The 26,839-nt window shown below is 38.4% G+C and overlaps 2 long non-coding RNA genes across 9 annotated transcripts in view; one reads left to right on the forward strand and one right to left on the reverse strand.

Moving 5' to 3' along the window:
* Window positions 1-26,839, forward strand: part of LOC110402742 — a 51,705-nt gene that overhangs the window by 16,511 nt on the left and 8,355 nt on the right. For all 3 annotated transcript variants that reach the window (XR_002441280.1, XR_002441282.1, XR_002441281.1), the window contains 5 exons: window positions 1,657-1,922; window positions 8,696-8,847; window positions 15,797-15,899; window positions 18,169-18,287; window positions 26,039-26,163. This is a non-coding gene — a long non-coding RNA (uncharacterized LOC110402742). The remainder of the gene's footprint in view (window positions 1-1,656; window positions 1,923-8,695; window positions 8,848-15,796; window positions 15,900-18,168; window positions 18,288-26,038; window positions 26,164-26,839) is intronic.
* Window positions 18,981-26,839, reverse strand: part of LOC110402741 — a 197,970-nt gene continuing 190,111 nt past the window's right edge. For 3 of the 6 annotated variants that reach the window (XR_002441276.1, XR_002441274.1, XR_002441275.1), the window contains 3 exons: window positions 26,367-26,495; window positions 26,006-26,072; window positions 18,981-21,827 (listed from right to left, as the gene is read on the reverse strand). This is a non-coding gene — a long non-coding RNA (uncharacterized LOC110402741). The remainder of the gene's footprint in view (window positions 21,828-26,005; window positions 26,073-26,366; window positions 26,496-26,839) is intronic. The other 3 variants (XR_002441278.1, XR_002441277.1, XR_002441279.1) reach the window with 3 other exon arrangements.

The following is a 26,839-nucleotide window of genomic DNA, read 5'->3' on the forward strand; positions in this document are numbered from 1 at the left end:
CATTAAGCAGCTGTCGGTTTTGCCTGGCCTGTCAGAAGATCCCTCTGTGGTGGGGCTGCTAAAAGTAAAAGAGCAACAGGTACCGACTGCCACAAAAACAGTGCACAGACGTCAGTACCGCACCAACAGGGATTCATTACTTGCTCCCCATTCGTAAGTTGATTCGTCAACTAGAGAGCCAAGGAGTGATAAGCAAAACTCACTCACCTTTTAACAGCCCCATATGGCCAGTGCGTAAAGCCAGTGGAGAATGGAGGCTGACGGTAGACTACCGCGGCCTGAATGAAGTCACAGCCTCACTGAGTGCTGCTGTGCCGGACATGCTAGAACTCCAGTATGAACCGGAGTCCAAAGCAGCCAAGTGGTATGCCACCACTGATATTGTAGGTGGCATGATATTAGCCACATACCCATTTCAAGAGAGGGTGCATTACTGTTAGAGAATCCTTCAGTAAGTTCAACACAGCGGTGGATAACATTGCACTCTGAATGCCAAAGACAGCAGCAAAAAATAAACATCAATTCAATGTCAAGAAATTCATCTTATGAGAACGAGACAGTTATTTTGTCGCAATGGTCTATTCTCATGACTTTATTGCTTTTTGTCTACTTTATTACCTCTATACATAACCTAGTGTTCTTGATGACGCTTTTTTTAATATTGCCTCGAACCACAGTGCCTTTATATGCTTTAACTGTTGTGCAATAACGTTAATATTTTAAAGCTATATTTAGAGTAGTTCTGATGAAAATAATCTAAGGAAAACACACAGCTCCAATCTTCTATAATTGGAAAGCTGTCTCCTGATTAAAAATACATGTATAATTAGAATTACTTTACAGTTTTAGGTATGTACTGTTGTGCAGCACCTTGGCAACACCTCTTCAGACTATAGTTCCATGTAATTTTCTATCATTTTTCAAAAGTACTAGGTACTTCTTCCCTCAAAAAACCCACAAGCAAACAGAAGTCCTTGCGTCAAATGCAGGAATGAATACATTTCCTAATGCAAATATATAGAAATTCTAACAAAATTGTTCATGGTAACACTGAGGTCACAGTCACAATCCTGTTATTTTAAACCATGCTGCTGTTTACCTTAGAAACTATGCAGTAGAATAGCCTATAAAACGACAGTTCTGCCGCTCATTTTGAAAGCATTCAGTGTGCAAACTAAATACATGATTACCACAGTTACTGATGTGTATATATAATCTATTACTAAGATTTACAGAAATACAGTCTTGTACCTATACTTATAATACAGATGGGATCATCTGTATGTTCATTTCCAGTGTACGTAACAGAAATACTAGCTTTACTCAGCATCTCATCAAATTGAAATAAATAACTTAGGTTCTTAAATACTGTTTTTACGTTCAGCAAACTGTCACAGAGGAAGTAGTTTTGCATGGTTAACAACAGCTTCAAGAGATTTGTAGTTGCGCTCTGAATGCATTCAATTCTACTTAACATCAGCCTTCAAAATTATTACTCACCATTACCTTGACAATTTTAGTGCAGAGGAAAGTAGTTTGTTAGTATGCTTATATCACATATCAGAACAATTGATGCATTCAAACAAGTTATTCCATAAGTAAGTTATAAAAATTGTATTAGATATGTATTAAATGCCACAAACCTGTCCTTTCCAGTTCTTTCCAGCTGAGCTGTTAAGTTGAAGTGACTTCTCAAGAGGACAGCCTGAGATCTGGAGAAATCCCCTGCAGCTGTGAGAGTATGGACGACAGGAAGGCAAAACCAAGACAGTGCCCACAGACCTCGTATACGAGAAGCTACCCTTGTCACTTGGCCATGGCTCCAAGCCTCTGGAGAACTCAAGAAAAAAAAAAGATTATTTAAATAATACCTGAAAATAAACATCATCTAGGACGTCTGTCTTCCCCTGCTTTTGCAAGAGGTAGGAGGTCTCTCACCTGCTTCTCACTGTAGACTCTGGTCTGAAATATCTCCAGCATTCGGTGTATTTGACTTTAGTGGATTAATCTTATGTGAGTAAACATCCCTACAACAATTACTGAAGATAATCAGTCAACATCCATATTTGTAGGGTTTTTTTGTTTTTTTTTTTTTTAAGATCTCAAGGCCCAAAACTCTTTAAATATTGTGTCAACTATTCTTTGGCCTTGGAAGCCAGTCAGTACCATGATCTAACAAGCCCAAATATTAAGAGTCAGATGTGGTTATCACAGACAGGAAAGCATTGCCTGTAGGTTATTTCCTTTACAGGGGCCCTCCCAGGTGTCTGCAGTGAGGTGCAGGCAGTGGTGCACAGCGGCAGCCTTTGTGAAGGCACAGCTGGTTCCTACCCCACCACAGAGCACAGCTGAACCCAGCAGCTGAGCTGGTGGTGCTTCTGTGAGCACATATTTAAGAAAGCAGCAAAAATGGTGGGCAGGCAGTGAGGAGCGAGATAAAGTGTGAGAAACAGCCCTGTGACCACCAAGGTCAAAGAAGGAAGGGAGGAGGAGGTGCTGCAGGTGCCAGAAGGGATGGGCATTTCCTGAATGCTGATTTCTGCCTCAACTGTGTCCCAGCCATGTCCCTGTACCTTGGCGAGCCTCTCTCATGCCAATGGACTGGCTCAGGTGTCTGCTCGGCTGCACCCTAGCCGCTTTACCAAGGCCCTGCCTGGCCAGCCCAAGCCCAGGGTGTGGGTTCCCAGGGATGAGCCCAAGCAGCCTCGCTGTGCTGCTGCCCTCCCTGTGCCCAGTGGAGCTAAAATCTTGTGGGCGGTGAATGTGCTGTGCTGAGGAGTGTTATGGAGGATAGACGGGAACGTCACACAAGAGAAAAGAAAATTATGAGGAAATACCACGCTCAGTCTCTTGTCTCTATTAGTATGCAGTTTGCATGCAGTAAATTTTTTTTTCTTTCAAATCATCCCTACTCCTTGAAGGCAATCCTGTGGTTCTTCAATTAAAAAAAAATCTTTCAAAAAGATCACAAGTAATACAGAGTTAAGACCAGACTGGCAGGTGTTTCTTGGAATATAACATGATGTGTCAGTGAGGTTAATGAGACTCTGACAAAAAAATTTTGAAATGACAGCTTACCTAAAAGCAATCTTAAATAGACATGCTGATGTCCCTAATTAAAGAAGCTGAATTAAGACAATTATTAAGATAATGTTAATACTAAAAATAGCTTAGTTTAATCTAAATTGGGCTGCTCTGGAAAATAACCACTAATTAATGTTGAGAAAGAAGGATCAAGTCATGTAATTTTTGCTGATATTCTACGCCAGTGCTAGATGAATTCATTCTGGTGATGCAAACATGCAACAAATATGCAGCTAGCACGGATGCTGCCTTTTTGCTAAATGGTAGGTATCAGCGATGTATTATCATCTACAGCCTCAATTAGAGAAAACTTCAGGATTTAACAGTAATAGAATATTCTAAGTGCTTGCAGTAGACTCTAGGCCCTGGTTCAGCTGGCCTCAGCCACAGAAACACGCAGCTTTGAGATTCCTGCTACTGCAGCTGCTCAGGCAGCCTGAGCCAGGGAGATCAGTCCCTGCTGACTACTGGCCTTGACTGACCTTTTCCTATGAGAAACTAGTACCTTAACTGATGGCTTCATGGTCATGCAAAGCTTCCATCTTCTTGTTAATAGTAACACAAGAAAAAGCTGCAAGACCAACAATAACAATGTAAGGAATATAAAAGCCCATTAACCAACTCCAATGATACACTAACATCCTCTTTGCTAGCCCTTTTTTTTTTTTTTTTTTAATTATATATTGTGGGCACTAAAGTTGTGTAAAGCTTCTAATACCCATCTCTTATTTTCCTTCACTTTGACAGGGAGGGAAGCAAGAAAAAAAGCAAAAAGTTCAATGTATTATTCTGTAGTTTGAGCAACTATATTAAAAACCAGAACATTACAAAACTCAATTTCTTGTATAAAACACAAATGTGTCTATTTTCTATTATTAATGTTTACATTTTATATGTAGGTTGCTCTGAAAGTAATGCCTCCTATTTATTTCCATGGAAACTACAACAGATACAGAGGATATAAAAACACTATTTGAGAGAGCAAATTCGCAGCTACAAAAAACTTTTTTCCAACGCAGTCCCCACCATTAGCTGTGCATTTCCAACAGCCTTGAACAAGAGCCTGCATGCTGCACTCAGAATAATTTGCACCAGTGGAAGGTGACCCACTGTCGCCACCGCTGACACCCACCACCTCACTGTGCTCACATCCACTGTTGGGTTGCCGTAAATATTCAGCAAGTGTTGATGAACGGCAGTGGGTGCCATTTTTTCCACATGGAGTGGCTAGAAGACAGAGCAGAGGAAACAGACCTGGGGGTACTGGTTGACTCTCGGCTGAGCGTGAGCCAGCAGTGTGCCCAGGTGGCCAAGAAGGCCAATGGCATCCTGGCTTGTGTTAGAAATAGTGTTGCCAGCAGGAGCAGGGAAGTGATCATCCCTCTGTACTCAGCACTGGTGAGGCCGCACCTCGAGTACAGTGTCCAGTTTTGGGTCCCTCACTACAGAAAGACATAAAGAGGCCATGGAGCCTGTTCAGAGAAGGGCAGCGAAGTTGGTGAGGGGTCTGGAGCACAGGCCTTAGGAGGAGCGGCTGAGGGAGGTGTGATTGTTTAGTCTGGAGAAGAGGAGGCTGAGGGGTGACCTTACTGCTCCCTAAATTCCCTGAAGGGAGGTTGCGGTGAGGTGGGAGTGGGTCTCTTCTCCCATGTAACTAGCAATAGGACTAGAAGGAATGGCCTCAAATTGTGCCAGGGGAGACTGAGGTTGAATGTTAGGAAATAATTATTCTCCGAGAGAGTGCTCAGGTGCTGGTATGGGCTGCCCAGGGAGGCAGTGGAGTCACCGACCCTGGAGGTGTTCAAGAAACATTTAGATGTTGTACTGCAGGGCACGGTTTGGTGGGAAATATTGGCGATAGGTGGACGGTTGGACTGGACGATCTTAGAAGCCTTTTCAATCTTAGTGAGTCTGTGATTCTATGATTATCTGTAGGAAAGCTCGTATATTTTACTTTCTGCATCACTGGCTTTTATAGGTGTGTAAAGATTCTGTATTACAATTACATGGAAGGACTGTTTTAAGCGGTACACGTGATTTCAAACCTTCTAGTTTTCAATAGAGTCAAAACATTTTACTTGTCATTCTGCTTACTACATTTCCAGCTGTAATTTTGCCTCATTAGGTATGTACCTCCTTCAGGTCATTAATCATACCTACAGATGGATACTATTAAAATTTCGCTTGTGTTAAGTGCACAAGATGAGTGATCTTTTGTTGTAGGTTTTAGAACAAAATCCTTGCTGATGACAGAGCAGATGGTCAGCTTTCTTGAAACAGAATTAAAATAACTAGATAGATAGATTTGGGCAGATGTTCGCTATATTTATGCATAAACAAACACAATCCTCATCCTTTATCTCCTCAATCTGAATTCTAGGTGTAAAGGATATGCAATGTCATATGTAGTGTATTGTGAAAATTCAGCCACGATAGCTCTTCACTTTATAGTATCACTACAGTGAAAGAATGACGTCCTTTGATTTTGGTACCAATCTGCAGGCGATATAAAAATTTTACATTCAGAATTTATTTTCATAACTTTGCTTTACAGTCTCATCATTATTAGATAGAAAATTTATTACCTGTAAAAATAATATTTTCAAGATAGGTTACTTGTCTTACAAATAAAAATAGGAACTACCCAGCACAGATTTTCTCTAGCAGTGCTTGCTACTCAAGCACCAAAAATGGATACCATTGCATATATAGTGCATACCTCAGCCATGAAGCTGTTGCTTGTGCTATGCCTATTTCCATTAGAGGGCTACTCATCTTGAGACTTTCCAGTCTGAAGATGATAATTCCACAAACTTATATTTATGGATTTATTGTAAGGAGAGTTAAAACAGAACACTTCAACTTGGACCAGTTTGACAAAAAAATCAGCGTGGTGAGAGTATGGTGACTATCAATGTTGTGTAGGATTTATACAACAGCCTGAGAAACTGCCTCTTACACACCACTATAGGGCAACACCTGATATAGACTCTTACAATACAATAACAATAAAAATACTCAGAATAGGCTTTTAGAACAGAATGTTATGGAATGGATAGATGCCAAATATACATACCTCTTCATATGCCATGTTGTAAACAGAAGACTGTCTTCACTTCTGAGATTATGGTGGGGGTTTTTTTTCAGGAGACTATACTGATTTATTAAAATTCAAATCTTTCTCAGACATGTACAGCTTTGACGAGCTTTGATATGGAGAAAGTTTGTCAGGAATCTAAGATCTATCAAGCAACTCTCTTTGTCAGTAAGATTCTCTCCCCGACAATGCAGTATCCCTGGAACTTACCCGCAAAACTGGGAATCCATTGTCACAAACTCAGTGTGAAACCGTCCTGAAAGAAAACATGGAAGTTAGTGAGTTCAGTCCTCAATACGATGGTCAATGTAGATAAGATTTTTCTATATATCTGCTCAGTACTGGCAGATTTCTAAAGGTCTTCAAATCCAGAAAAATGACAACGATATTGATTTTACAGTAGGTAGAATTCTTTGAAGAGGAATAGAAAAGAGCAAAGCCCCATGAAAGCGACTGCTTTTTTTACAGGGTCTTCACTTCAGACGTGCTACTGGTCTGGATGGACGACGCTCTCTTTGTGTTATCAGAAGATTTAATATCAAGAATATGAATTTTCCTAGTATGTGATTCAATGTTTTCTGTAAAAATTTGAGCAGAAAATTGAGTAGACGATAAGCAGCTTAATATTTTTCATAGAAAGGAGAAAAAAAAAAATCCCATCCATCTCTAAAGTTTCATCAGAAGCCATGGCCCTTTTCTTTCAATGGGACTGAGAAACATCAGGTGCTCAGCAACTCATCTGATGAGGCAGTTATCGGAAAAATGACTTGTGCCATAAAAATGTTTTGAGCTATTCTTTTCACGGAAGGTGACAAAGGAATCGTATCTTCAGTTTTCTGGATGAAGAGGCCAATTGCATTCAGTCTTTAAAGTACCAAGCGGTCCTGTCCCACTGCCAAATGGGATGCACATCTTGCACTCTGACAGAGCATCCTCTAAGGCCAGTGACAATGGAATGCTGTTAACATTATCCACAAGTGAGTCAGAGCAAGGTCCCATAATACTAGCACTGTGTAAACACAGAAAAGAATTATTAAACAAAACACACACACACACACAAAAAAAAAAAACCAAGGCAAAAAAAGAATATTTTCAACTTCTGCCACTTTGAATTCGGTATGTTTTTTTCTGAGCCTTCATCATTAATCTCTAAAATAAAAGTATTCTTCAGACCGTACCGCTCTCTTTTTATACCATGGATGATGACCTGAACTTTCAGTGGTCTGGGATCCACAGATGGGGAGTGCAGACACTTGCTGAAGGATGTGTGTCTGGAATAAACTCCCTACCAAAAGCAAGCAGTCTTTAAAAAGGCAGCTCTTACAATCAGGCATCTCACAATGATCCTTCTAAATGAAAACCTTGGGTATCTACTCCATTTCTTTCAGTGGAAGATAATAAAGTTGTATTGTTGAAAGTCTGATGATGTGGCTTATGACATTCAAGTACAAGCTTTAATATTTTTTTCAGCAAACATTTTGCAGGAGGGCAATACCAATCATATTTTACGTACCACGGCTTTTCGGGAATTCTTGCCATCACAGTAAAGAAAAAAAAAAGGCTGCAGAAAGAAACAGACTGATAAACCTTGTCAGAACCACAAGATGGCAATGCTGTTTTAAATATAAACCTTACTGAACTAAAACAAACAACAGTGTTATGACCATTCACAGTATAGAGAACGCATAGTATTTTTTGACAACTACCGTGCAAGATGTGATTTTCAAGGAAGATAATCACAAGTTAACAGTGTCCACAGGCCTTGGCTTAATTCTGCTTTCAACAAGTACTGTAGAACAGGATCTCGTTCAATATTGTGTTTGAAACGCCAATGGAACTATGGGGCTGGACTTCAATACAAACCCAAAAAAAGATAAGAATGAACATACCGCAATGAATGAACATAGTCCACAATTATTTTCTCTTTTGTGTACTTAGTTTCTAGAGAAGAAAAGTTTGAGGCTTTCGAATAGTACCTGACAGCTATTTTTGTTGATTAGCTATCATGTTAATAATTCCAGCCCCTTTCAGGCAACAGAGAGTAGATGCAGAAAGTGGCTGCAGTGTTATTTCATCAGTATAAAAGGTGTCACATCAAAAGCTGTCATTCAGAGCAAGCAGATCAAATAATACTATATACTCCAGGGTAAACATTGCATTCTCATTTCTGAGGCACTGCATAGCTGTGTTATAAATTACTTAATGATATTATCTGTTAAAAAAAGAAGAATGATACCAAATCAAACTGCATATGCAGCAGCAGCTCTGAGAAGGCAGGTGGTGAGCCTTGCTAGTAATGAGAGTAAGAGCTAGATGGTCCCACAGTCAGGCAGAGGTTCACCAGAGGCATACGAGCTCACTGAGAAATGTGCATAAATACACACGTGCATTCTCACACCACACTAACTGGAATGTTGGAAAGGTATCAGGAAACTCTATTCCAGGAACATATGAAATGATAAAACCTTAAAACAACATACCATGATTTATCATAATAAGCCGTATCTTCTGCAGGTCAGGATGCAAAAAAGACCATTGACTCAGTGGAGATCTGGAGGCTCAGAACAGGAAAGGACCTACCAGAATGGAATGTATCTTCATCTGCAAAGATTATGTGCCAGACTGCATATATAGGTCTTAAAAAAACAAGAGGAAACACACTAAAGGTAATCACATCTGATACAGTGAATGATTTTTAACTCTGCACTGCAACAGTACGCAGTTATCCTAAAAATCAGAATCTCTTTGCTGCAATTATGGTAGCATTGACAGTATGGGAAGAAAGCATAAATAAATAACAAGGTGACCTGTAGACTAATATGCACCCAAGTTCAAAAGAATTTTCAAGTATATATTTTAAGATTACATGCCATTAAAATAAAAAATTAATAGACAGAGGCAACAAAAAGCAACATACTTCATTTCACATTAAATACACCTAGGTGACTTGTCACGCTGCCATACCTTATCAGAGGATGACAGAGAGCTACAGGACCAAAAGACAGCAGCTGTGCTATATCTTACCTTCTCTGTGAGCGCTGAGACTGCTGTTCCAAAGCAGAAGCGTGGTCCATCTTGCCTAATATTCTGTCTTTGAAAGTGGGCAGTTTCTATAAAAGTGCGAGAAAAAGATGTAAGCAAAAATTATGAGATAACTTCATATGTGACAAATTCCTTGGGTAAAACAGCAGCAGATTGATTTATGCCTCTTAAGCATGAAGTTTTCTAGTCTTTTCATTTTTATCCTACCTTAAATATAATACAGATTATTCCTTCACAGTGTTTTCAGGCTGGAGACTCCCTGCTACAGCAACAAACCCTCAAGAGTTTTTATTTACTGTTAGAGAGCAACATTGCTTCTACAGGGGCAAGAAGCATGAGTTTTACTTTTGCATTTGAGACAGCCGAAGACACTTGACCTTGAAGAAGATAGGCAGGGGAGAATGAAGGGAGACCGGAAGGAAGGTCACATTGCCTTTGCTTTTCCAAGTCTTTCACGCTCTGGAGATCCAAACACACGGGCTGAAAAATGGATGAGTTTGTGTGTTTGTGCGTACTCTTCAGATGACATTAAGCTCAAAGATACCAGAGGAGCTAATAGCTTTAAACTCTGCCGTATTTAAAAAATCACTATTCAAAGAAGTTTTCCAGCAAGGCACGTAGCTGGCTGAGAAGGATTTCAGAATGTATCCACTGCCTAAGGTAGTAATGTCATTTTGGGAAGAACTATCTTTTGCAAAGACTTTTTCTGGCAACTTTGCCATCCCATAATCTGCTCTAACTACCCTACAGTGAACAAGATGGGCAAATGTAAAGAATGGATAATGTAGTGTGGAGAAAATAAGGATCAAGCTATCCAAAATCTAAATTGAGATTTCTGTTGCAGTAAGACTGGTAGAGGGGGCTGAGTTACTAAAATGTATCACTGCTTGCAGCTTCATAGCACCACCAGAAGACAAGAGCATTAGGACCACAAGACAGACCTAACTTACAGAGAAATTAACACACTTCTGGGTACTGAAAGATGGAAGAAGGCTGTTGTGTGCATTCAAGGTGCAATAGCTACTGCTCACAGGCTAGTACTGGAAGTGGAATTGGTTACTTCGTGTTTTCTGTCCATAGTTAGCCTACAAAGTAATTAATGCAGAAAAGACCAATGCTCTTGTGTACATTGTACAAATGTACAAATGTACACAAGTATGTACAAATGTACACAAGTATGTACAAATGTACAAATATTATATCTTTATGCTTATTTTGCAGGACAAGTCCTTGCCATCCAAAACTAATACTGATAACACTCGTGAAGACAACCAACTAGCACCAAGAGTCTAAGCTATTGACAGTCAGTGCTTTACAGCTGAAATATCTTCTGAATTATGCCTTCTGGATGTTTCCATAAATTTGTTTACTCCATTCATTTTAGCAAAATACGGCTGAACTCATCTACCTCTCTACATATATTTTGTATAAGTTCTTTTTTCAGCTTTTTACAAGACTGCAAAAGGTCTACAATTTGTCAAACTCTTCTGCTTGTTACTCAGATCTATGTTCTGCTTTTCAAAGATGATGAAGTTTTTGAAAGTTATCCTAGCAGAAGAAAGGCAGTCTTGTGTACATGGCAGTCAAGCACACTGTTTTGGTTGAGTTCAGCATATGTGGTGGGGTCACCATACCTCTCCAAATACAGCCGTCCCCTTCCAATGCTTGTATCGATGCCCTGTCAAAGTCAGTCTCTGTTTAAATTTGCTGGCATTGCAATGTTTGGAATATCCTTTCAGCCTATGTCCTTTTGCTCCACAGTATTTGAAACAATTTTAACTGTAGTGTTCTGTTTCCACCCCTCTCCCCTTGATATCTCCCCCCAAACCAGAATAGTAGGAACTGCTAGAAATAGAAAAGAATAAATGATAATGATTAGCAAGATGCTGTGAACTGTTCAGCATCCACTGAATAGCACATCTAACTTTAACCTATAAAAAGAAAGCACATACATGAGAACTGTTCTCAGTTTTTATTCCTCTTCCTCACCATTCCTGTTCCTCCCACATAACCGGAACTAAATCCATTCTGGGAATAAAGAAAGATCCTGTAGGGACTTCAGTACAATTCAGCTTCTCATTTGGCCTTATGTTTATCTTTGGTTCGCTTGCTCTCCTTTTCAGAAAGCTCAGAATCCAGTATAAGAAATGAATTTACAAAATCCCTCAGTGAAGATTTAAAGAAGAGGTTCAGACAAAGCTCTAACATCAGCAAACTTGATGAAAACAAAAATGATCTTTTTTTTTGTCATTCCTATTAAAGATTCAGTAGACAATTATCTTGTAATTTGAACATCTTTGCATGGTAAATGACTTAGTAAGCAGAAAATCTAATTATATAAAAGAAAACATGGCATTGTAAATTTATTTTCTCAACATGCTATTGAAGTACTGACCAGAAAAGTAAAAGACAGATGGGTAAGTAAGTGAATAGATTTCCCAGCTCTTTGAACACCTAGTACTTACATTGAACAGCCCTACAAAGAGAAGCCAGCCTCAAAATTGTAATGCACCTTTGCAAAATGCATAGTCCAGAGAGCACTTCAGAAAAAGCTCTCTAGGGGCTATTTTTGTGTTTATAGGATTTCAGCTGAATACCTAAGTCAGAAGAATGGAGGATTAAATTTATCAGAAAGGTTTTGAAGAGCATGGACACTTCTAAGCTCAATCTTAACGACTGCTCCTAGAAACTTTATGGAAATGGAGAAATCTGCCATAGTGGCTTTACCATTCTGTTTAATAAAACAAAAATTCCATCACTTCAGATTTAGTCTAAGGGAGATAGCTTTAAATCTGTTAGGCATGTTTAAAGCATCAAAGAGATTTGACATTAGAGCCCTCTTCCTCTTCGTTCTGTAAAAGAAGTATGTTATCTCCTTTCAGGAGGAAGTTTAGTTCCAGAAATTCACACTAATCATATAATATTAATTTGTTCTTGTTCTTTGTCAGACAAGCTTTCTAAGCTCTTCTAGCTTTTGTTAATCATGAGCAGAGGAATCCTTAGATTAGACTTACGAAATATTTTTGATAAAATTCGCATTAACAGAAGAAAGCGGAAGAAAAAAAAACAATCTATATGAATATGAAAGCTGTTTTCTTTCTTATTTTCCTAAGGCTCGGATCTATAGCTGTCTAAGTATTGGAGAAGATACAGAGTGCCAGTACTGTATCGCTTCCCACAGAAAATAGGTTATTGAGAACATTTCACTTATGGAATGGTACTGTGGTGTAACTACATTTGTCTGTAGTCTCATGTAGAGAAAGCATGAGAAAATGCCGCTTTCATCATCAAAACAAACTCTCATAAAAATTTTAAAAGCCAGCAAAACGCAGATGGTTGAAGGCATATGTTAGATCACTATTACAATTTTATTTGCTTAGGAAGACGTTTACAACTCAAGTCCTGAAAAGTTTCTCTTACAACTCCAACTGAACATGGGAAACAAGTTGTGTGGCATTTCTCTCTATAAAAGCACTTTCAGTCACATGTAAGTACTTGTCCAGCTAAAAACGAGCTTGGAAGTGCCGTACAAAAATGAAAGTAACCATACCTGCTACATCTACTTTCTTCCGCAGTATACTCCTGTTTTACTAGGCAAGGCCAAAATGCAAATCTCTGAAGTCAATTTATATTAAAACACAACCAGCATGTTAGATAAGCATGTAATCGAGGGCCATTTGTTTAAAAGATTCTTCAGCTCTATGTACAAAATTCATTTATGTGAATGAGTTTTTCACATTAAATGCTCTTTCACAGGTAAACAGACATGTTGAAATATGAGCTTTTACTTTACCATTTAGAGTCGTTCTTGCACTTCATTGTTCTTATGGATTCATGTGTGCAATTTATGCATTAAACTACAAAAATGTTAGTCACCTGCTATTTTCTCATCAAGCAATATACGATTTATGATGGTCTGAGGGGAAGAAATTTTTGAGCCCGTTCCCAGGCCACATAGGATTCAGGCTAAACCAAATAGCCAAATATCATTTTGGGTGCCAAAACGGATCGGCTAAATCCAGGTTTTCATGTCTAGACTTAGCCAGCAAGTTGCATATCACTGTTTAAAATTTCACAGTGGTCTGAATGTACAGAAGACATGATTTTCCACTTTGGTCTTTTGGTCTTCAGGATGCTCCTGTCTGACCTGCACTTTGACACCCATTTGCATCATACCGGTAGCATCTCTGAATCACTGCTTCAGCCATGGCTCTTCCTGGACACACTACTGAGACACACTACCACTTGTCACTGTTACTATCTAACTGTCAACATCAATATATTCTGGATAAAACCTCAAAATGATTTTTTTTAGCCTATCTTTAGAACTTCGGCTTTTTAGCTTATCAGAAATTTCTGTGTGCTGAAGTATTTCACTTCATAAAATGCTATAAAAAAAAACAAAGCAGAGAAATAATGGACCCAAAGTATATAACTGATGCGGCTACTTCTCAGGTAGACAGTAAAGGGATAGTTTCAAGGCAAAATAATAATAAGTAGGTTCAACCAGTGTTGAAGCTTTCAGGCCTTAATATCTGAAATAGAAACATCACTTTAACATAGGGCTTGGAAAGTCCCGGTAGTGTCTTTGTTACTGTTTTACACATGTACACTTGAATAAACACACACACACACACACACACACTTCATGAAGCAAAATAGCCTATGAAGGTCGCTGCCCCCACTGAGTAGTCACTGCCCTGTTTTTCACAGCTTCAGAAACTGGAATTTGTCTTTTTGACTAACACAGAGTTCCAAAAAGAAATGTCTTTACTTTCCCTCCGCATCGACTCCTAGAAACCAGACAAACAGAACAAACTCCATACCCTATATGGTCAGCAACTGACATGATCATGCTAACCAATTTCCTGAGGTTTTGTTTCCTTTTTTTTCTTTTTTTTTCTGAGAGGCAGTACACAGGTATGTCTGGGAATGATAAACTGCATAGTATTCTGAATAAGTCTCATGCATATGCTACAACAAGACTGAACATTTCCTGACTATGAAAAAAGCAGTATTGCAAAACCTTATGGAAAAATGAAGAACCCAAGATGGCCAAAATTTCCTACCAGGACACGTTACTGGACAGACTTAAAGTCTTCTACCTCCAACTTGCTAAAAGCAGTGTTAATGCAACCCTCAGGAGAGACTAAGATCTTTCCTTCTTATTCACCTTGGTATTTCCATGTAGCCCTGATCCAGGCTATTTAAATGGGTTATTGTGAAGAACTCAGCAAAAGAGCTGCCTCAATTTTTGCAGACAATATATCTTTACCAGAAATTGATTCTTCTCAGTTTAGTGTGAAGTGTCACAGGAATGTGTTTTTTAGATCAACACCATACTGCCTACATACTCTCCAGGCGCAAAGTGCTGTGTCGGTACTGATGCTGTCATCTTTTCTTACCTACACTTTCTTTATAAGGACAAGACATAAATATTGCTCAGTATCCCTCATTTGTTTAACAAGCTGAAAGTTGAGTGTCTGTTTTCACACACAACATTAACTGTTGAACATAGTCTGCAAATAGCTTAAGCCTTATGCTAATGTGTGGTTATAATTGGGTAAGATTAGAACAAGGTGGCTAACGATATAATTATTCTAAGTGTTTGTGAATGAATTTTCTTCAAAGTTTGCAGTCATTCTGTACTTGTTTCTATACGAGAGCTGGTTGATGCTCTTCCCTATTACTTGTGCAGAATTCCCATTTCACTGCTCTAAACTGAAATGCGTGGATAACCACCTCATGAGGGAGTGGATGGGGAAAAAAATCCCAAACCCACAACAAAATAGCTCACAGATAAACAAAACAACATGACCTGGAGATCATACTAAAGATGAAATGATTTTAAAACATATGTGGAGAAACATTTGGATATTGAATAAATCTGAGAATAAATGCTATTTTTGTATGAGCATCTCTTGCTCAAAAAGAAATCTAAGAAATTGTTGATCATGAATTATCTAGTTGGGGAAGTAAAGGAACTTTCTCTTCAAGCTTTTCATAGGTAACTTACAGAGTTTATGCATTTTCCCAAGTGTCTGTCTTTTCTAAGACATCTAACTAGAACCAAAGCAACACGCAAAAATATGTAAAGCTGGAAAATGACATCCATTTTAAACTGAAAGGAGAGAAAGAAAAGTCAAAGGCAAAAACATCTATAAACGTGGATAGTTTTTACTTTAATATTTAACTGTTACTTTAGATGAGTGCCCACGGAACTCCTTGGCCCTTTACAGATAGAGATTATTAAAATTTATGAAATAGATCTACTGACAAACATTCCAAAAAAAGTTGTCAGAATGCTTCACTTATAAAGAAGACATTATGCGGTAAGTATATTTAAAAGAAATTTTAAAAATAGTAGAAAATCCACATATTTTATATCAGTCCTTGAAATTTTGACTGATGCCCAAATTACTATGTCTCTTAATTATTGTAGCCTCAGAACAGCACAGATCAATACTGCGGTGATCACCTCTACTCAGTAACTGGGTCACGAACTCATTTACCATTCTGGGAAAGAATTTGCATGGCAGACATTTTCATTCATCTATTATTTCTGTTATGTAGAAAGCACATGAAAATCCTGCCTCCATCATCAGTACAACATCTGAACTCTGATGTACTGTAGCAGCTCGAAATGAATGAGGAATTCATAAGCTAAGATCACTTGGTATGTAATACACTGGTGAATGTTGTCCCCTACAGGTTATGTATCAAATATGATAAGCAAAGCAAATGAGAATTTTGCAACATACAAAATAGTTTCCTTATGTATTTTAGGGATAGTCTGAGTTACTGCCAAGTTCCTTAAACACTACATAATTATCACAGCAAAGGATGAAATAACTTTGGAGGTTTTTCTGACCTCCAAAATCATCATCATTATGACAGAACTAGCAGGAATACTACCTGATACAGTGGCAGTTCTGAAAAACAGTAAATAAATCTGTGCTTAAAATACCAAATTTGCTCAAAACACCAAACAGAGCACCAAATGCACTTCTGTTTCAGCTACTTAACTTGAAAGAGAATCTTTCACCTGACTGTTTAAGAGAGAGCTAAAAAAATAAATGTTACCAGCAACAATAAAGTTAGTAATGGTATCTACATACTTAGAACATTAGAAGATACAAAGATAAATGGTTCAATTTGCTAAACTATATCAAAGTTAGCATAGTGCATCTTAAAAATCTCCCAAAAATTCAGGAGTATCGCTTATGTTTTTTAGATATTAGATATTTTAGATATCCAGAAACAATTTTGATACTGAAAATCATATCATGGTTGCTGAAGGCCCAGCTTTTAATACTCAAGTTTTCAAACCAACCTTGACCTTTAATAGCTTAATAAGTTTAATTAAGTTTAAAAATTCCATTGCAAAATCAGTTTAAGAATATGGTTATGTTTACAAGCAGAAAGTTACAGCTGAACCAGAATATATATTCTGCTGGGGACTTTACGCTTACAAAGACATTTTTTTTTTCCCCAAATGGAGTTAAACCTACAAATTAATTGTGAAAAAGCTGCAAAGATTTTAATAAAAAGTAGGTCTTTCTGTTATTAACATATTACTTTAAGTGACATAATTTTCAAAATATTTTTTTCTTAAAATTGAACTAGAACAGAAGCTTTCCTTTTTCCATTCTAAAACACATAAAATATTTCATTTGCCAGTACATCTCTGTTGTCCTTCAGTGTATCATTGATTCGATCTTCAAAAAAAAGCTATACAGCTGGTGTATATATATAAAATCAAAATTATTAAAAAAGAAAACAACAACCAAAACAATGTTCCAGGCTTTAAGTAAACATACCTTAAGAAAAACATAGAAGTTACTGAAGTTACTCTTACCTTTTGCCCTCCACATACACACTAGCTTCCAGAGTGCTGCAAACTTTCCAATTCCCTTTTGATAGTCTGGAATATTTCTTGCAGGGCTAGTATTTATACATACATTCTTCATGAATCGGATATACATTTTCAGATAATGTGTAAACTGAACAGAAAGTTCTGAAAACACCACACGTACGGCATGTAGATTACTTTGGATCAGATCCAAATTCTTTCAGAACAGGTATGAAAATCCCCAGCTATGCTGGGAATCTAGCATAACAGATGCTAGATGAAAGGTACTTGCTCAGTGTGAAACATCCACTGCACTGGCAAACTACCTGCAAGACTTCGAAATGATTACGATTGTCATATAGCTAAAAACTTTCACCGAGCAAATCTCAACTTGAACGGACGAAAATTTCTGCTTTATCACTTCTGCTAATGGAAATTTCTCATTTGCCTAGCTTACAGGCATGTGAAAATGAAAAACAAAAAAAAAATTTTGACCTAAATGACTTGATCACCATCTCAGGTGACAACCACCTCCTGAGCGGCCCTTCCTAGATAGTACTCTGTTTCTTGATTTTTTCCCCAGCCTTCTTAGAAGTTGCTTTAATATCTTAATTGTTTCAAATTCAGACTCAGTGAAAGTATTTCTCTCTTAATTTTCCATGTCTTCAGTAGGGATGTATGTAGGATAACCAAATTTCAGTTGGCAAAACAGCTGCTGATTTTATGACCTGTGTCAACTTGAGAAAACATCACAAACTTTCAGACATACCTTGATTTCTTTTTTTTTCATTGCTTTGTTGATGCCCAGGCTTTCCAGTCTTATTTAAATACCCTTAAAAAGATTCATATTAAAATCCATAACTGAAAATATAAAATTAAAGTAGCATAAATTTTTAGTCTTAGGGATTTCCAGAGATCAAAAATCTAAGGCATAAAGTTTGAACAATGAAAGACACATTTGTTTACTTATCCAGTGACATCCAGCATAGTCACAATAAATTTACCATATATATATATTCAAAATTATTTACATGTTTTTCAGTGAATAATAACATATGATGTATCAATGTGAACATTGCAGCATTTATTTCAGGTAATTAACTGCCAAGAAGAGTCCTTCACCACAACAGCCAACTCCCTGTAAGAAGATGGCACTGCAGATGAACATGTGGAAGGATAGGATAGTGCACCACAGCCAGCCAAAATCTTTTGGTAAGCCTTCACTATGAGTACATGTTTTTCCCATGGTGTTTCTTAAATGAGGAAACTGACTCCAAAACAAAACAAGAGCACGTTAACTTCACATTAACTTTTCCAAACTCATAGAACACATCGGCTTGTTGTAATAATGTTTTTGTTGTCGATACTTACTGAAACACTGAGACATTCTAGCACATTCGTATCATTTATGCTACCATGTTTGTAAGATTTTGGTTTCTTAAACTGTGATGCTACTCAAAGAACTGTAAGGAATTGTCAACGGTTTACAGGCGTTCGGCCCGGTTCCGTGACGAAGGGGACGGGGGACCCACGGGCCCACGCCCCGGGAAAAGGGAAAAGGGGAAAAAAGGGTAAGGAGATGGCCCTGAGAGCAAAGAACAGGCGACAATCTGAAAACAAACTAATTTACTAAATAAAATATCGGAATGCAAAACAACACACTATAATACAACAGAATTACAATTTAAGCTGATAAATCCAATACAGAGAGAGAGAATGTCCCAAAATCAAGGTAGGCCTTACTCTGCTACCGACGATAAGATGGCTGGAGAGCGAGGTGCTGCCAAGACGAGAGACGGCGGAAAAAGGGACGAGGTCTCATGATCTGCAAGTTTTTATACTGCGAGCTTTTATCTTTTCCCTCCGGCTGGAAAATGTAAATGTACCGTGGGGAATGTAGTAGTCCTTCTCTTCTGAGAACCAGGTACATTCACTACATGATGTTATGATGTGGAGTACCAATAACCGAAAATGATAAAACCATGACAGGAATGTGATCTGGAGAAATGCAAAGAAGTACTGACTGAATGAAGGTGAGTGGAGTATCTACATATAAAAAAAAAAAAAGAAGAAACTGACTTAAAAAAAAAAGGGAAATGTCTTTTTTCTTCAAAGCTGATAAGAGTGAATTTGAGCTAACACATTAAGTCTGAACAGGTAGAAGTTCATCAGAAGCATACGTGATTAAATCATAACAAAGTTATTAGAGTGAAAAGCATGCAGCATCAGAAAAAATTGTACTTTTTGGGAGGAAGAGTAGGAAAGAAAGACAAAAAAATAAATTGGTAGATAAACACAGCTAAAAATCAATTTTCATATTAAGAAGTTGAGTGTTTTCATTTAGCTTGAAAAGGCTGATCAAAAATGTCTACGAAGGAGATAAATGCTTTCTCTTTAATTAGCAGCCAAATTGAAAGAGTCAACGAGGACTGAGTGACAAAGGATAAGAAACCACAGATTTATTAAAATCAGTGTTTTCCTTTTGATTTGGTTGAGTTAGATGTTAAAATGAAATGCACCAGGAACCATATTTCTACATGTATCAGAGCTGAAATTTGGAAAGGTTTCAGGTAGAAGCATATATCTATGCATTTTAGTTAAGATATGCAAGAAGAGAGTGACGATTCACTTCGCTTTGTGGACTCCTGAATTCACACGGACTACTTCCCAAAATAAGTACTTTAAAAATACATTCTTATATTGCTTAAAACTGTATTTAATTTGTTTTTCTGTTTTTTATTCTCAAGGTCATGTAAACTCACATAGACATACACACATACATATTCTGCTGCTTGAAGTTAATTTACTTTTGTTGATTATTCAGCAGTGGAAGACATATACTTCTCCCAGTGGCATCATTACCATGAATTAATAGCACAGTTCACTGTTACTTTTATTGGAAAGAATGACTTTCAACTATTATGTCTCAGCTGGAGCAATCATACAGCATCTTAGGTTATCTTATTCATTCCCCATATTAAAAATAACTTGAGCACCAACCTTAACTGGATGAATACTGTAGGATATAATATGAGAACATAATGAAACCTAATTTCTTCAGACATCTCCCAATCTGGGTCTAATTAAACTCCCTTTTTTGTTGTTGTTATAAATTCTGATCAAGTTTTGTGAATCAGTCTTACAGAAAATCTGAAAAGGAGACATTTCTCTGTCCTAGAGGCTCAATTCTGCATTCATGACTTGCGGCACTTCTGTAGTATTCTACCAGAAATTTCAGTGTATAGTGACAGAGGAACGGGGCCTTGGCAAGGAACCTATAAAGACAAATCAATTTACTTTTCCTGAGAATCCAGTAACAAGAACTAAAAATACAGTGACTGCTGGAGAACAAACCAAGGCACAGCATGGGCGTTGGGAAGACTGCCATCCCCTAGTGCTCCCAGAGCTACCTGACCCTGGCTCTGTCTCACCCACAGCCCACTGCAGTCATCTGCATCAGACTGGTCCCAGGCTGGTGCCCACAGTGTGTATGAGCGGAGAGAAGCTGCCTGGCTGCCCGTGGCCATACCATCTGGGGTCAGGATGGCAAAGCTTCTATTTGGCTTATTCTTGGCTTTCACTAATTGCTGTCCATACGATCAAGGAAAATTATTCAGAAGGAAAACAGTGATACAAATGAAGTCACGGCAGCCCATACATTTATTTGTGGCACTTAAAGGGTGGATGGGTCTGATTTCTATCCTCTGCACGGGACAGTATTTGCACTGACAATCCCTTGCCCATTAGCTGTAATGGCATCTTTCTGGCTGGCTCCTGTGGCAATGTATTCCCAGTTCTGTGCCTGTTGTAAGAGTAACCATAACAAAAGCCAGATGAATGCAAACAACAACCAGGAGAAAAGCAAAACAAGGAAGCTTTCCTTCTCAACAGAATAAAATCTAGCATTTGTTTTTCACCTTACTGTTAGGCTCTTCTTTTTATAAAGCAATCAGATGTTTAAACAGGGAGGAAAATTGCTCACAAATCCAATAATATTTGGAATCTGCAGCTACCAGCAATACCAGGGGATTTCCAGCCAATATATTTGCCAACAAATCAATAACAAGAGTAAATCCTTCTACACTAAGGGCAATCAAATGCTCACTAACAGGTGCCATCACCTAAATGAATATAATTCCCCAACTGCTCTGTATGTGTCAAAGTTAATATCAAAGGAAGCTTATGCTTCACATGTGATAAGCTGGAGGATATTTCTTAATAACGCTTTAAATAAAAGGAAATTATGTGGAGATTTTGAATTAAATGATCATGAACTCACTTGGCTCTACTGAAGCCTCTTCCTGAGATGCCGTGTTTTCTTATCCCAAAGAGAAGATTAGGCTATCAGGACTGTAATTTTATTCCTGAAATGAATTCACAATGCTTTTAATTTGGAGGCCATCCAGAAAAGTGACTTTTTTTTTCTTTTGTCAGGATGTCTACCTGATGTTTACTTGTGAATAAAGGTTACCTATACAATCTGTACAGGATCCTTAACATTCAGCTATTTTTTTTGACTTGTCTCTGACTGGCAATTATTGTGTCAAACATGGTTCATGAAACTTTCTGAGGTACTCTAATGTTCCTTGCCACCATCTATCCAAAGTGTCTTGATCTTTGATACTTGTACGTCCCTCTTCAGACTCTAAGTATTGACCAGTTGGTGACTCAGATGAAGAGTGGATCAGTCATGGGATAATCCATCGATGGAAAGGAAACTCACAAAACAACAACCACAATAGAGTTTTCATTCTGTAAGAAAAAAAAAGAAAAAGGCATCAGAGATCCTCCTTTCTCCATGTCCTGCCCATCTTCCAGGGGAATAGAGCTCATGAAAAGGCAGCCAAACAAAGCAAGATGCACTAAGAGGCAAATCAACTGGCTGGGGAGCCTGGCCGCAGGACAGTTTGCCTAGTCTGGAGATCTGGAGCTGCAGAGTGGTTGCAGCAGGGTTTCCTCTGAGCATCCTTACTATGGAGCAGCTCCAAGCTCTTGAGAGCATCTGTGGAGAAGCATGGCTAGCCAGATGGCAGGACAGAAACCACATTTAGAGTAGAAAATCCATAAAATCAACATAATTCCAGAGATGCTCTGAGAAAGTGACATATATCAATGTCAAAACACACCAGTGAAAGCCTTTCTAGACAACTCTGATGTACATAGGTCCCCCTGAAAGTAATGCCTCCTATTTATTTCTAACAGATATGAAGAGCACAATAACACTATTTGATAGAGCAGATTCCCAGCTACAAAACACTATTTTTCAACATTAGTCACCAGCATTAGCTATGCACTTTTGCCAGTAATGAACAAGAGCCTGCATGCTGTGCTCATAAAAATCTGCACCAGCAGAGGTGACCCACTGTTTCACAGGTTCTATGATGGCGTTGTTGCTAGGAAGACGTTGTCCACACAGTCCGCCTTTCATTGGCCCAAACAGACGGAATTCAGAAGGTGACATATCCAGACTATACTGTGGGTGTGGTAGGACAGTCCAGCCAAGATTGGCAGCGTGCTCCATGGTCTTCAAACTGGAATGGGGCCTGGTGTTACTGTATTGCAAGAGAAGGACTGTCTTCTTCTCTGGCCTGACTCTGGAAGTTCAAGCCTTCAGCTTAGTCAGCATCGTGATGTAGTGATCACAGTTGATGGCTTCTTCAGGTTCCAGGAAATCCAGATGGATCACGTCTTTCCTATCCCAAAAGAGTGCACTTCACTTTACCCACTGAGGCCTGCATCTCAAAGTTTTTCTTCGATAGGGAATTCGCCTGTCGCCACTCCATGGACTGCCACTTAGACTATGGTTCATAGTGGTGACACCATCATCACCTTTGGCCTCATATTGATTCAGCAGGTCCTGACAAACGTGCGTATGCTGTCTTTCCGTTCCTGTGAGAGCATTCATGGGACTCATCTGGTGCAAACTCGAAGTGCAAACTTTGTGATATTCCAAATTTGCCACCGCCGTTTCCAATGCATTGAAGCTGATATCCAGCTCTGTACACAGTGTCCTAGTTGTAATCTGCTGGTTTGTGTGGATGAGCTGATCGAGACACTCTTCATTTTGTGATGTGACAGCTGTGCATGGCCACGCGGAATGTGGCTTGTCTTTCACGTCGCTGTCATCACTGCTGAAACATACCACCCGCTGCCTCACTGCGCTCACATCCACTGTTTGGTCTCCACAAATGATGAGCAAGAATTGATGACTGTCAGCGGGTGCCAGTTTTTCCAAGTGGAGAAATTCAGTGACACACCTTTGCTTCATATGTACTTCCATGTCAGACTGCCCCTCTGCTGCCATCTGTCACACAGCAACAAAATTTAACAGAATTGTGATGGGAAGGTTCAACCTCTACTGCATACCACCACCATCTGCCTCTGACGTCATGGGCCAACATAATCAAATAGGATGCATTACTTTCAGAGCATCCCTTAAACAATCTCCTTGTTTAAGGTGAAAGTCACCCCGTTTTCTTAATTAGAAAACATCAATTAATGAAAGTATTCTAAGTATTCGGAACAGATAGTCAGGCCTCCTGATCTCCAGTTTAATTTCTGATTTCCTTCTCTTGTCTGTGATAGACCATACTGTGTCTTGAACTTAATAAAAGTCTTCAGGAAAAAAAGTTATGATTGAAGAAAATAGTACTAGTAAACACCTCATTGCATGTCCCTTTTGATGCAACACAATAAAGCTATAACTTCTTTCCCTTTGCAATATCTTCCTGAAAACCCAAGTTATCCTGACCTTAATTCCTGCAACAGAACATCAAAGGGAGGCCTTTTAGCAACACCCATAGCTGAATCTGTGATTCATGCATTTTGGGAACGTGTCGCTCAGGGCAGGATGACTTGTATACTCCAGGTTACCCTGCCTGAATTCAGGAGCATACAAGAGAACATTCAGGATTTTACAGAGATGTGTGAAAAATCGGCTGTACGCTGGCTGATTTAATAAGCTAAGTGGCAGAAAGCAATGAAACACGAAACACTGCAGTTCAGCAGAGGCAGCAGCATTCTTTTTCTAAGTAGGTGTTATTGTTGTGATGGTAATGAGCTAAATCAGTATGTCGTAATTAGCAGAAGGGAATTTGAGATGCCAGTCCGATGAATCACAAGTTCAAACAGTGGGTGTTTTAAATATACGTACAATATATAGCAATAACAAGCTGCCTTTCACAAAACGTTTTTCACCCTAATAATGGCACTCTAAAATTGGTATAGCTTAGATACATTTACTGAGCAACGCATTAACAATCTGAAAGGTGTTTCCCAGGAAGTCAGGAATGGAGGTATGGAAAAGAGCTGCTCCTTTGCAGTAATACCTTTTGAAGACAGAAAAAAAATGAATTCTGCTTGCAGAAAACAGGACAAATGAGAGGTTTTATACGTATATCGGTGAGGACAAGTAATTTGAGACAGAAAATCTGCTACTTAATGAAGAGGACCAAAAGAATAATCACACTATTTCTAAACTCAGTGTAATGCTGTGCAGGTCTCTTAACACCACAAAGAAGAGAAAAAGCAAAATGGTTAGTTTAGCAGCGCTGAAGACTTTGCATCTGATACCAATTTTCCTTAAAGCATACATTCATCAACATGCTTCACTTCAGCACTGATTTATGCCTCTCTTCATATCAAATGCCTAGATGATTGATAAAAGGTTAGTAAAGAATTGCATGGAAAGCCTTACTACAGGCTTATTAGCGCTTGTCTATGAAGTACATTGCAGTGTTCAAGCTAATTACTTTATGCAATTAACCAAGGAAATCTTTTGACTGTATTTTATGGCCTGGTCCTGCAATTGTTATCTGTACTCCTGGCTTAAAAAATATGAGCAGTCTCCTTTGAATCATTAGGATTCACATGCTTAAAATTAGCCATGTGAGTAATTTTTTCTTCTATGTAGGCTAGGGCTTTTGCAGAACTAATGAGACACCAGATGGCTGGATGGCACTGAACTTTAGAAGACGAATAAAGAGTAATCGTGGAAATTATCGTCTGATAAATCACATTACAATCCCTAGGAAAATAATGGAAGTGAGCTTGCTTTTTTTTATTTTTTTTTAAGTATGCAGCTGACAACAGAAACATGAGCAATAAACAGCAACAAGTGAAATTATGATACGCACATATGTGCTGGAACACAGGGTGACTACAGTGGGGGTCAAAAATTTGTAACAAAGAGCAATTTTGGATCACGTATGCAGCATTAGCAGACATCAGACGCCATACCTCAGAAATCATACTTGAAAAATTAGTCTCAGATGGGTTTGAAATGAGCACTGTCTAGCGGATTTAAAATCGTTTGACAAGCTATAGATGAAGGGTAATGATAGATGGTGAGATATTGAGCTTAGGGGGAAGAAAAAGCAACGCAAATGTTTAAGCACCAGAACATTTTGACTGATGAGAAGCATTTATGAGAATTATGTAATGTCTCTGAAAATTGACCAAGGGTGGTATGGCAACTACCACCACGCTGGGATAAGAACTTAGGAGAGTGGGCTGAGAGTAATCTGACATAGAATATCTATGATACAGAAACCAGAAATAATGAGCATTATTACAAAAGAAAATAGGCATGAAGGAAGGCAACCATGTTAAGTTAGAAATAGTCTCCTGGAAGAAAACTTGCATAATCAATAGAGTGGTTGTACACATTTTTTGACGTCAAGAAACGATATAGACTTCTAAAGATGGGAAAGATGAGGCAGGAAGCTTCATTATATAGTATGAAATAGCACAACTCTTACTCTACAGCTCAGATGCTAGAATAAAAATACCTGGTCACTTTTTGCATGTGCATCATTAAATTTATCTCTATTCTAGAATTAGTTGTTCTTCATCTACTTACTTATATTACTGGTCATTACTACAACGTGAGCAAGAAATTAAGCTTTTTGTGTTCCACTGGCCATACCTACCCATGTGGTCATCATCGCTTTTCTGTCCTACAGAAATGCCAGGTTGTCTGCACAGCAGAGGAGCCATCTGTAACCGCAAAGGACAACATCAGGATTTAACTCAGTAAAGCAGATCAAAGAAAGAACAAGCGTGAATCGATTAGCCACGTCATAATTTGGTAAGTACATTGACCCTTCCATGTATTTCTTAATCCAGATTGATAAATAATTGCACTCCACACCCTCTGTCTTCTTCATATTATTGTGTTGCCAGCTTAAAAACACTAGTGCTTAGATAAGAATCTAATATTATTAAAGCTCACATTTGTTGTATACTCCGTTGATGTACACTGCTGTGTTTCGAATAAGCGTAGTAAGATACCTGCGATCTAGCAGGGCCTTCATAACCTAAGGACTTCTCCAAACATAGCAGGTAGCTGTGATTCAAGCCTACAGGTGCTGTCAAGGTGATGGTATCTGGGAGTCACAACTACTTTTACAGCTTAAAAATCTGCAGTAAAAACAAATCAATAAACTGACTGAAGTTACTTCTCAGAAAGAAGAAAGAAAAAATACAAAGGTGAAGATTTCACAAGGTAGATCAGTAACCACTACATGGCAGCCTATAGCTATTTTTTATCCTCAGCTGCACTTCCTGAATTCTGCTAGGTAATACTGCAGCATCCTTTATTGATTCAAACATTTTTCATTTCCATTATAATAAGAGAAGTTTGTTCAGACTTAAAATAAGTACAATAGGATCACAGGTTACATTTCCCACTGTAATACTAACTAGATGTTTTTCTTACTGCATTTCAAAAAATAAATGACTCCAACTTCCAATCCATCAGAAGA

This window comes from Numida meleagris, chromosome 7 (genome assembly GCF_002078875.1).
Source record: "Numida meleagris isolate 19003 breed g44 Domestic line chromosome 7, NumMel1.0, whole genome shotgun sequence".
Classification (NCBI taxonomy): Eukaryota; Metazoa; Chordata; class Aves; order Galliformes; family Numididae; genus Numida; species Numida meleagris.